This window comes from Lycium ferocissimum, chromosome 3 (assembly GCF_029784015.1).
Source record: "Lycium ferocissimum isolate CSIRO_LF1 chromosome 3, AGI_CSIRO_Lferr_CH_V1, whole genome shotgun sequence".
Classification (NCBI taxonomy): domain Eukaryota; kingdom Viridiplantae; phylum Streptophyta; class Magnoliopsida; order Solanales; family Solanaceae; genus Lycium; species Lycium ferocissimum.
The window spans coordinates 13,754,974-13,767,458 of record NC_081344.1 but is presented as its reverse complement, the minus strand read 5'-3'; the positions used below and the strand labels follow the sequence as shown (position 1 = coordinate 13,767,458).

Sequence of the window (12,485 nt, the reverse complement as noted above, 5' to 3'; positions counted from 1 at the left end):
ATAATGAACTCATTTATTTAACGATTAACATGGGATAAACAAATAATTAACATGGGATAAACAATTTCACAAATAAATAAAGTAACACCGCCATAATTAACAAATAATAGGAAATTACTGTATTTTTGGTAACTAGTCTCTATGTACGTGCGTTGCACGAATATTTCTTGTCGGTTATTATAATATTATTTATATTCTATTGATAAGCAACTTGAAAAAATAATATCTAATTATTATCTTGAATACAATATTTATTTTGAATGTATAAAAATAAAATATTTACTGCCTCGCACAATTTTGAATATTTGATTTGCTAATTTTGTTATCAATCTTTAGTAGATAGTTTTTTCCAAAAATTATTTTCACTCTCTAACCAAATATTGAAAGAAAATAATTATTTTTCAGAATAACTTTCATCATATTAAATGTGCAATAAATTTAATATGTGATAGTAAGGACGATTTGAATTATGTGATGTCAAAGACTTTTTAGTTAATTAATTTGGGAATCGAAATTCAGAAGTAGTATTTGCTTAAAACTCTATTTTGAATATGTGATATTTTTTTAGTTGACCAAAATAGCCAACACAAATATGATAAAATTAGACTAAAAGAGTATATTCATCGACCACATATTTTTCTAGAAACTTTGAATTTTATCGTTAACGTATCTATTTGTGAAATTCATAATGATTTTTATTTCCATGAACATTTCTATGTGCTATATTAGAAGAGTGGGTTGGATCGTCGTCCACCCACTCTTATAATATAGTTTAAAAAAAAAAAAAAATTAAGGGGGGCCCCCTCTTCTACAATAGTAGAAATAAAAAAAAAATTAAGGTGGGGCCCACGTGAACAATTAGGAGACAATTGCAAAAAAAATAAAAAATTAAAGTGGGATCCACGTGAACAAGTAGGAGAAAATTGCAAAAAATAAAAAATAAAAATAAGGTGGGGTCCACGTGAAGAAGTAGGAGAGAATTGCAAAAAAAAAAAGGATATTTAAATAATGATAATAAGTTCAGAAAATGGTAAAGTTACGCTTAGAGAAAATTTAAAAAAGAGAAATTCATGAAAAAAGAAATAACGATTTAAATTGAACACAAAATCGCTAAAGAAGTCATAAAATCAAAAGATTTAAAACTTATACCTTTGGGTACAAGTTTAAACACATACGTCTCACACAAATAATGAGGCCCACTTTTCTAATATAGTTAAAATTAAAAAGAAAAAAAAAATAAGGTGGGGCCCACTCTTCTACAATAGTAGAAAATAAAAAAATTAAGGTGGGCCCACATGAACAATTAGGAGACAATTGCCAAAAAAAATAAAAATTAAGGTGGGGTCCTCGTGAAGAAATAGGAGACAATTGCAAAAAGAAAAAAAGAAAAAAAAAGACAATTAAATGATGATAATAAGTTCAGAAAATGGTAAAGGTACGCTTAGAGAAAATTTAAAGAAGAGAAATTCATGAAAAAAGAAATAACAATTTAAGTTGAACACAAAAATCACTAAAGAAATCATAAAATCAAAAGATTTAAAACTTATACTTTTGGGTATAAGTTTAGACACATATGTCTCACACAAATAATGAGGAATAACATCAAGAAGACGAAATATAAACGATCAAGAAACTTATACAGATATTTTCTTAGATGATAAAGTTGGTCTATACTTACAAATTTAAGATTACAACAGATGCTAACATATGAAAGCGCTTTTCAGTGTTGTTGAGTAGAAAGAGATAATGACATGAAACTCGATAGAAGAAGGTGTATTTCAAATCTTTCAATTGGAGAACCAAACCAGGAAAGTCATATATGGGAGAAGCGGACTAAGTAAAATAATTTATTGATATGATACTTTCTATAATAAAAATTTCGTAATTAATTAATTGAATTATAATACTTTCTATAATAAAAATTTCATAATTATACTACTAAAAGGTACTCTCTCTGTCCTAATTTATGTGACATAGTTTGATTAGGCACGAAGTTTAAAAAAAGAAGAAGGAAAGATCTTGAAACTTGTGGTCTAAAACAAGTCATAGATATTTGTGTGGATTTGAAAAGTAAAAGCGAAAGTTTCAAGTTAAATGATTTCTAAACATAAAAATATATCATGTTTTTTAAGATAGACTAAAAAGAAAAGTGTGGTACTATTTTTTGTGTTGGGCTCGTGCTAGCACGGGCTTTCATTATCTAGTATATATTAAAAGAACTTTAACTATTCTTTTTTAAGTTTAGTAGATAATCTTTTTTTTTTTTTTTTTTTTTTTTTTTTTGCATGTTACCTAGTTGACATAGAACAGAATTATCTAAATATCATGTTCTTAACCACAGCTTCATCGAGTTCTCTCAAATTTAGGTTTAGTAGTTAATCTTTTTTGTTTTAATGTGTCACCTAGTTGACATAGAATCGAATAGCTAATATATATATTCATACTTTTAAAATAATATAGATTTAACAATTCATAATAGTGGATTAACAAAATAATAATTCATAAACAATTAACAAAATATCAATTCATAATCAACAATTAACAACTAATTAATTAATAATGACATATTTTACAAATAATAGTGGACTAACAAAATAATAATTAAAAAACAATTAACAAAATATCAATTAATAATCAACAATTAACAACTAATTAGTTAATAATGGCATATTTTACAAATAATAGTAGATTAATATATTAAACAATTCATAACCAATTAACAAATTAACAATTCATAAACAATTAACAAATTAACAATTCATAAACATTTAACAAATTAGCAATTCATAAACATATAACAAATAATAAATTAGCCAAAAAAAAAAAAATTGGAAACAGTAGCAAAAAGCTACTGCCCAGCATCATAAACATTTAACAAATTAACAATTTATAAACATATAACAAATAATAAATTAAAAAAAAAAAAAAAAAAAAAAAGGGGAAATAGTAGCAAAACGCTAATGCCCAGCACGATCAACAACAAAAAAAAAATTGATTTTTTTTTCTCCAAATTCATGACAATTAAATGTTAAACATGTTTAGTATATAATGTATTTAACAAAATAATAACAAAAGTTCATAGTAGAATACCTTAATCGAAGCTTGTTGTAGGGTTGTTTTAATCGAGTTGCACGCTGCCTTTTTTCAAAATTTGAGCTTAGAATCTTGCTCCTTGACTTGAATATACCGAGAATCTATGCTTTCCCAACAAAAATTAATAGAAAACGACGTTTTATGAAGTGGTGACCACCTTAAAAATGCCTCTAATGGCCTTTTTTTTTTTTTTTTAATCGTGGAGTGGACCAGTGGTGGAACCCGTTGGGGTTTTATGTCGGGTCCTATAGCGCAGTATTTTACTGCGCTAAAGGAGAAAGATAAAATCCTTTAGCGCAATAAAATACTGCATTAAAGGACTTAACTGTGCCGTTACATAAGTCCTTTAACGCAGTATTTTATTGCGTTAAAGGTACTTTTGTTGCCTATTTTCTTTTCTGGGATATTTTGGTTCATTTGGTCTTTTATTGGGTCATTTTGGTTCCAGACTCCCTATAGGGGCATTAGTTATGCCAAAGACCTTAAAGAACTTATGCACTCCGATTTTGAAGGCCAAAAATTAAATACCACTCCATTTGAAGGGAAATTCGTGCAATTGTTATAACGAAGCAGCTTATCAGCTCAACTTGCACTAGTCAGTGACTCCAACAAATTAATTTTAATAATAAACAAATAGCCAATCTTTAGAACTATAATCATTTTGTGTTAAGATGTTGGCTTGAATTTGGTTTGCTTTGTTGATTTTCTCCTTTGATTAATTCTGGCTATTAGTTTGAACTCAAGCTCTTAAAAAATGCTTGATTCAAACATATGGGATAAGAAAATTCAAGTTGGGTAGGTTTGGTTTTCTGAAGAACTTGAACCAAGTTCACTTCCTTGAGTGCTTTGAAAATTTTAAAGAGAGAAAGAGTAATTGTATGTTTTATGGCAGATCCCTTTTTTGGTTCATCTTTCAAGGCCTTCCATTGTTTTATGATTGCCTAATTAAGATATTCAAGCAATAATAAGATTTGTATTTTTAAAAGCAAAGGGATATTAAAATGACATTGATTGACCATACTCCATGGTCAGTATATTGATTACCAATTTTCCAACAAAATTACTAGTAGAGCAGAACTATTAAAGTGAAACTTGAGATCAAGAAACCTCTCTTCATTGTATAATTGGTTACTATGACCTTCAAGAAGTTCTTCACTATGAACAACAAAAATCACATGCTTTTAAGATGTATACTTTGTTCTAAGCATAAACTTTCCTGTACTCCAAGGATAGCTAAATAATTAGTTACAAAGAGTCCAGTAACAGGCATATGCAGTATTTAATACCGGTTACAATCACTCAACTCGACTTGTACTATATATCTATAGTGGAACAATTTGAAAGTATGTATCTATACTAAGTTTGCACCAACTACCACATAGTGAGTGCAGTAGTATTCTTCACCTACTGCCTTAATACCCTTAATCGGTCGGTCTATCCAACCTAGCCAGTACTCTTTCTGCCATCCGCATTGTGGCCAAGTCGAAGTCACCATGCCCGGTTTGGTTCTTTATAGGGAGTTTCTTATTCACAACAGTTTCCACTTTTTCCTGGTTCCCATTCTTGTTTCCTGAATATCGAGAGAAATAAAAAAAAAAATATAGCACAGTTTCTTTCTCTAGAGAATATATTTGAAAAAGAACAAAAGAGGCCAAGAGAAACAGATGACTTTTGTTTAACATATTTGTATAACTTGAAAGGTACAAGAACTAGTTCTAGCTTGAAGAAGAAACAACAACAGCAGCAAGGATTACGTCCCAATCCCAAACTAGTTGGTGTGTCCAAAGAAGAGGCCAAAAAAAGAAGGAAGAAAAAAAAAGAGCTACCTCTTCAAATTGCAGTTGTGAGGCCTGCCATCTCCAATTCTGGTGTCAGGCCTTCCATGCTTTTGGCAAACTAATTGGGCTGACATATAAGGAAATTCAGATTCATTAGATAGCGGACATGAAGTGTTTTCAAAGACACATTTTCCGGAAGAGTAATCACACATCTATGGTAGTTCTCTCCAGTCTGCAGCCACCGAACTCCAGTACAGGGCTATCGCATTCAGCTCTCATTTCAATACACTTCACCATAGAATGGCAAGCACTGGATTTATCCAATTTCCGAAGGCACTATTAGCAAAAAGTCAAACATATGCACAGAGACAGCTGAAAAAAATATGAACATTGAAGTATTCATTCTTAACTGCCAATTTCAACAGAATGCAGAAAAGATTAACGAGCCCTAGAAAGTAAATGAAATAATGAAAAAAAAAAATAATTAAAAAATGATACAATTTGATGATCCCAAAAGTTATGTACACTGGCCTTGAGGATTTTTTCGAAGGGTGAGATTCTTAGTATGAGAAGATTGAACAAAGAGTCTTTTCTTGGATGAAAGTGTATTAACATTGAATCAAGTGTCTTCTCCATCATAAAGATGCAGAAGACCAAGTAAACTAAGAAGACGAGTGCTATGAATGGATATTGTTCTCTTCCTCAGCTATATCTGATTGTGCATATGTGTCTGTGGCAATCAGACTAAGGACAGCACTGAAAATTCTTGGTTCCAAAAGGATCCAATTAGGCATATTTTAGACAGTTGATAATGATGTTAACTTTGAACAGGTCTATATGATTTCTGCTTATTGTCTATGTATTGAGATCTATTTGATGATTGAGTGGAACTTTTTTATCAGGTGGAAGTTTCAATATAAGTCTACCATATCCAATACAGTATTTTTGGTAATATACCTTTAATCTTTCATTCCAAGCTTTACCTTGTATAGAAGTCCATTAATCTTTTATCTGCAGAGAAGGAAGAAACTATAAGAAAGATCTGGGTTTTGCCTGCTCAAAGCATAAAATTCTGTATGAAATTTGCTCAGAGGTGATCAGATGAAGGAATGAGATAAAATTCCGTTACTCTTGTTACACACACGTTGTCCCCTCCATCAGAATTTGGGCTCCTCGTAGTGGGGAAAAATAGGGGGGAGTAAGAAGTTGGATTCTAATGGATTTGATCTAATGGTAGAAAAATATTAGGAAAATAACGAAAGAGGAGCTCATTCCAAGTATCAGCAGCCTCAGGAGTTGGCCGAGAATTGCTCGCTCTTCAATGAGGGCAATCCGTCTCTTCCGAAATCTTGGAGCTGTGTTATATTAAGCATTTCTTCAAATGTCACAAGCCCTATCCTTAGTTATTGAACACCTGATATTGATTGAAAATATGTCTACTGAACGCATATGTGACAGCTCTAAACAAGTTAAAGAGTTGAGTAAAAGTCACTTGCTACAATGTGGCAAATAAGACTAATAATAAAATGACACTACAGCAAAGGAATTCCAGCAAAAGTGCATCTTTCCCAATTTAATCAAAGCAAAACGGGATTAAAGGATCTTTTGACAGATTGGAAAAAAGAATCTACCGCATTTGGGATAATATAAAAAGAGAGTGCCAAGAAGCAATACATACCTATCACTTTTGGAAGGTATGGAACCCTTACTCAACATAGGGTCCAAAAACCCAACATACCCTTTTTTAGAGTGCATAAGGGGAAAAGAACTCTTGTATAGTTAGTCGCTTTTCAACATTTCCTGCCTGAGTTGTTGACCGGCTTCTTAACAAAACGATGGAGTACATTCTTGTATTGAGGATGGTCCCAGTCCAAAGATTCCCACGAACTTTCATCCATTTTGATAGATTCAAGAGCTGGTGGAGTTGATGGTTGCCCATTGTAAACCGGCAGAGTAAATGGAAGTCTCTTCAGCTTCTGAGAACCAAGAACTGTTATATGCTTAATAGAATCACAAGTCACTCTTCCCTTGTACACGCTCTTGAGGTGTTGTAAATTTTCTGAACAAAGAACTTGCAACTTTGGTAGAATAACCTCATCATTGCTGATGCATTTGCTTTGATTAGAAGGAAAAAGAGAGACTTGCTTTTCTTCATCGTCTGTTGTTATCTCTTCAATTTCATTGCACCTCTTCACATCAATTACTGTCAGATTTAGGAGGTACTGCAACAGCCACCTTGGAATTAGCTTCTTCATTTTATTACACTCTGGACTGGAGGTGGGAAAAGGCTCCTAATGGAGGCAAAGCTTCTCACTCTAACTTAAAAAGACCAGTGAAATCATCCAAAAATTTCAAATCCAACTTCTCAACACTTTGGAATGGGTTGCAAGTAGGTATGATTCCATGATCTCCCATCATTTTTTCAACCTTTGAGTTACAATTCGATAACCTAATTAGACACTCTATACCATGGCATTAGCAAATTTTAATTCTTCTCAAGCCTTTCAACTGAACTAGAGATGGACTTGCAACTATTAAGCTGTTGTTCCAAATTTCTAACTCTTGAGTGTCTAGTGGTATAAGAGCTACATCTCCTCTTGCTTTTTCAACCTAATCATATGATAGCATCTCCGTATTGTCAATGCTGAGAACAAGATGCATTAGAATCACTTGATTAATAGTAAATCTTACTACATCATCAATACGCTTTAAATTGGGATTAAAATTGAGAAAATGTCTTGGATCTACAGCAATTTCAAAGAAACTCGGCTGCTTGCAACGTTGTCTATATTTCACGAACTTATTAAAGCTACATATATCAACAAACTCACCTTGAAATTCTTCTACTTGTTTCATACCTTCTAAATCTTCTACTCGCACACCAAAAGCAATCAAGAGGGTTTGAAGATTGGACAGCCTGGCAAACATATCAACGGGTGGTCTCTTAAATGGTATAATCCTCATAAATCTTCTCATGTCCAAGCATCTTAAACTAACCAAACTTTCTAAGTCTCGGGGCACTTCATTGATTGTTGTGCCATAAAGGTCCAACTCAATGAGGTTCTTGAGCTTGAAAGAGATTAACGACTAGTTCTGAAAGCAAGACTGCTAATTCAAAGTTTCAAGCCCTAGCAAATGACAGAAGAATGTCTTGATATCAGTTCATTCAGCCATAGATGTAATCGATGGGTTAGAGGGTCTGCAGATACTCGTTTAGCTCCTCATTGCCCCAACCATAGGTGGACCCACATGGAAGGGTGAGAGTGCACGTGCACTCGTTAGCTTCGGAAAAAAATTATGTATATATATATATGTGTATATACCTTGAGAAATTAGTATATATTTAATTGTGCACTCTAACAAACGAAAGTGTCTTTGGAGCATGTTGGTTGTAACTGTTGCTTCCCTTGCATGTCCACCCGGATCGAACCCGAATGTCACTTTTAATTATTTTTTTGAGCCTATTTTTAGGAAAACAACAAATGTTAAATAAGCTCGCTCAGATTCGAACCTGGACCATTAACACATGTTGCACAGCCTTAGCCAATGAGGCCAATGAGGTATCTCTTTCATTTGCTTCACTGTGTTAAATTTTATTTATTTACTAAAAAAGCATATTGGACCTATATACTTGTATTTTCGCCACTGTTATGCTATTAGTGAACGGTCTGACACAGTATTTTCCCTCAATCGTCATTAAATTTTTTGTTAGTGTTTATGTTAAGATAATGGTGCCCCCTCCGTCTTAAAGTTCTGGGTCCGCCTCCGGCCACAACCTTCCTAACTGTGTTGATACATCGACGAATAAATTACACAGGGTGATAGAATTTAATTCATGTTCATGTTAACAGAAGAGCGGATCCAATACCTTATAGCAAGACACTTGAGAGGAAAGGGATACGTCAACTCTTCTACTTGAAATATCCTTCAATTATGGAAGAAATAAGATTTTACTCATATTTCCTCCTCGAATATATATATATCCTCAATCAGCCAATGCCTCCGTGTCACAAAAATTGAGATAGCAGCTCATTCCATACATCAGACACCCCTGGTAAGCACCAGTGGATGCAATCCGAGTAACTTGCTGGGTTTGCTAATTTCTCGGGGACCATAAAATTTGCAATAAATGCTAGGGTGTCCATCTTTCCTTAAGGCCATGAGGTGAGTGATGTTGATAACGGAGACCTTTGAGCCCAATCTAGCTTGTACTTTTTCCATCATTCGCATTGTCGGCAGGTTGAGGTTACTTTACCTGGTTTGGCTCTTTATAGGGAGCTTCTCATCATAACAGATTCCCCTTTTTCTGGTACCCATTCTTGTTTCCTGAATATACAGAGAAGCAAACAGATGTAGCAAAATTTCATTTTAGATTTTCAGGTTAAAAAAGTTGAGCTGTAATACTGGCATATTCATTGGAAACAATGAGACACTTAGAAGCGCATTAGACATTTCTATGATCAGAATTGTGCTTGCTGTGTTGCTCGTCACTGTTTCATATCTTAGGATCAAAAGCGCAGCAACATGTAAAAGGCAAGGAAGTGATTTTTATTAACCAGAAGCGTGTATACAGGATGGAAAGTAACTAGGTTAAAAAGATTATAGCTGAAAATTCTGAAATTTTGTTTCAAATAAACTGGAAACTTGACCTCAGTCTAAGAGATGGTTGGATTGGATATATATATGAGTAAACACGAGACATTGGAGAATTTATGAAGTTTGCTTTCTGCACTGGATCAATTCGACGTCATACCATGGTAACAATCATTACAATGATTATGTGTGATTTTGTTGTCATATATAGCAAATACAAACAAGACAAGTTGCATTAATATATAAAGGGTCAAGCTTGAACCACTTTCACACACAAACATATACACTCAGAGTTAAGATTTTAGAATTTTCCTATACTAAAAACAACAACAACAATTATGTTGCCATCCCAAAATTGTTTTACAAGAGACAAAAATAAAAATAAAAGATACCTCTTCAAGTTGCAGTTGTGAGACTGCCATCACCGATACTGGTAATCCAGATCAGGCCTTCCATAATGTTGGCAAGCTAACTGAGCTGACATATATGGACAATCAGATACGTTATACAGTGGACATGAAGTGTTATCAAAGACCCATCTTCCGGAAGTGTAATCACCAGTCTCCAGTGGTGTTCTCCTTCCACCGGACCCCAGTACGGGGTAATCCCATTTAGGTCTCCTTCCATTGTATTTAACAGTAGAACTGCAAGCACTCGATTTATCCAAAGGCACTAGGAAAAAAAAAATCAAACATATGAACAGAAAATCTCATCAGGCATGTGTTTATCTTTTTTCTACAGATGCAGAAAAGATTGTACATTGAAAAAACTCGTGCACAAGACATACAAAACTTGCCTTCAGAAAGATGGAGAAAACGAAAAAAGATGTAATTTTGATGATCACAAAAGTTTTGGACACTGACCTGGACGATTTCTTGGGATGGTGAAGTTTTCAGTATAAGTAGATTTGAATAAAGGTTCTTTCTTGGATGAAGATGTATCACCATTGAAAAAAGGGTCGTCCACATTATATAAGAGGGAGAAGACGACAAAGAAGAAAAAGACGAGTACGATGAGAGGATTCTGTGCTCTCTCCTTCAGCCATATCTGCATTGTCTATTTCTGTTGGTGACAATAAGAGAAAGAAGGAAGTGACTGAAGACTCTTGGTTGACATATATCCAATTAGGCATATTTTACACAGCTAATAGATATGTTTAAATCAGAACAGTCTAAAAATGATTTCTGCTTGTTGTCTGTGATCAAAGTATGTCCTTAATCATAATTAAGACCTGGATGTGTCTAAGAAATAGATTTGTCCACCTTATTGACTTGTTGATTAGCTTATTTTGATTTGTTTTTGTTTCTTCATGCATGGAGATCTTTCTGATAATGGCATTGGACATATTATCAGGTGGAAGTTTCTATATATAAGGCACCATACTTGTATACTCAACATGATATTTTTGACAATATATCTTCTTATTCCAAGCTTTACCTTGTATAGCAATTCATTAATCTTACATCTGCAGAAAATGAAGAAACCTTTTCCACCTTAAGAAAGATTTTGGTTTTGCCGATTCAAACCATAGAATTCTGTTGAGACTCCCTCATAGGTGATCAGATGAACGGAATGAGAAAAACTCCATTTTGCTACAGACTTCGCTATTACACTGTTCTACATCATCTTCTAGTTTGATCGCTTCCTGTATAATCTTCTTTAGACATGGGGTTCTGTGTCATTGAAGCAATTTCCATTTTGGCCATTGCAAATTCATTCCCCCTGCACTTTGTTTCACATAAAAGAAAGTATCACTGGACCTGATTTTTCCTACAAGAAAACAAGCAACAGTCCTTTTATGGAAAGTAACGCTAAATGTACTGTCAATTACGTACGATATTGGTGAAGCATTATTGTTTTAACAGACTATTCTTGCTCTGACAATATTAGAAGTCGGAACTTGTGGTTCAGATACATACATTATAGTGTCAGAGCATCCAACTAACACTGGTTCCTTATCTCATGATCCCTGAAGGGCAAGACAAATGAAAGAAGGTCCTAGCATACCTTAGGTGAGTCGGGGACATGCTAATGAAGTACAGTTTTAGTCCTGGCACGATTCAAATGGATTCCCAGCCAATCTTACCATGTTACGTCAGTGGCGGAGCTACTCATGGCCAAGGGTGGTCACCTATATCTCTAACAAGTTATGTAGCATATGCACATGTACCTAGATTGGCTAACGTTCCTAAATTGATCCTATCTTTCATTCCGATTGGGATTTCTTTTACCCAATTCACCACGTCAGTGGCTAGTTCGGTTGCGTGAACTAAGTCCTTGGCTCTAAGGAAAATGGTACTATTGTGAAGGTTCTATGGATTAGATATTATAGTTACCTATTAAATCAAGACGTCGAAGCTGATTAGAGATAAACATTGGCCCTATATAAATTAAATTTTGAACACCCTATAAAATAATTGAGATGTAGATAGGAGAAATTTTCTTAGAGAGTAAAGTAGTGTTCAATTTTATCTAAAAGTCACAATTGGTTTAAAGCTTATTAATGGCCACTACAAATCAAATGACGATTCTGCTATCTATGTATGTCATCTTCTTTCTTTAAAAGAAAAATAACAAATCACAAACAAAATTCAATCCAAATCCAAGAATACAAAACAAAATTTCAAGATTGAAAATAATATCAATTTGAAAGAACTGGGAATTATGTTGATTTGTAAATAAAAAAATTGGGACAAGTTTCCTTCCATGTTACGACTAAACTTATTTGTATTTGAGTTACGACTTGCATTTAGTTTAAAACTTGAGTTTTTTTTTTGAAATTTATGAAGAATAACTTGCAAAATCAAATGGACCTTAAGTTTTTAGGCCGGTGTGCATTTGCAAAATGTAAAATATAATATTTTTTGGAGCGTTGCATGATGTAAAAATTTTTTGCTCATTCATCGGAAAAAATTCATTATATACTCATCAACATTTGAACAATCTTATTAATTTTGCAAATAATATTGTTGGTGAAGTTAGTGATTTTGCAACAATCAAGTAGCTCACCACGTTCTTAAT

The 12,485-nt window shown here is 33.4% G+C and overlaps 1 long non-coding RNA gene across 1 annotated transcript; it reads right to left on the bottom strand.

The window, feature by feature from the left end:
* Positions 1-4,232: 4,232 nt before the first annotated feature.
* Positions 4,233-11,533, bottom strand: LOC132049783 (uncharacterized). The gene is made up of 6 exons (XR_009413152.1): positions 11,384-11,533; positions 9,836-11,234; positions 8,740-9,177; positions 6,550-7,515; positions 4,920-5,882; positions 4,233-4,663 (listed from the first exon to the last, which is right to left on the bottom strand). It is a non-coding gene; the product is annotated as an uncharacterized LOC132049783 (long non-coding RNA).
* Between the last annotated feature and the right edge of the window lie 952 nt (positions 11,534-12,485).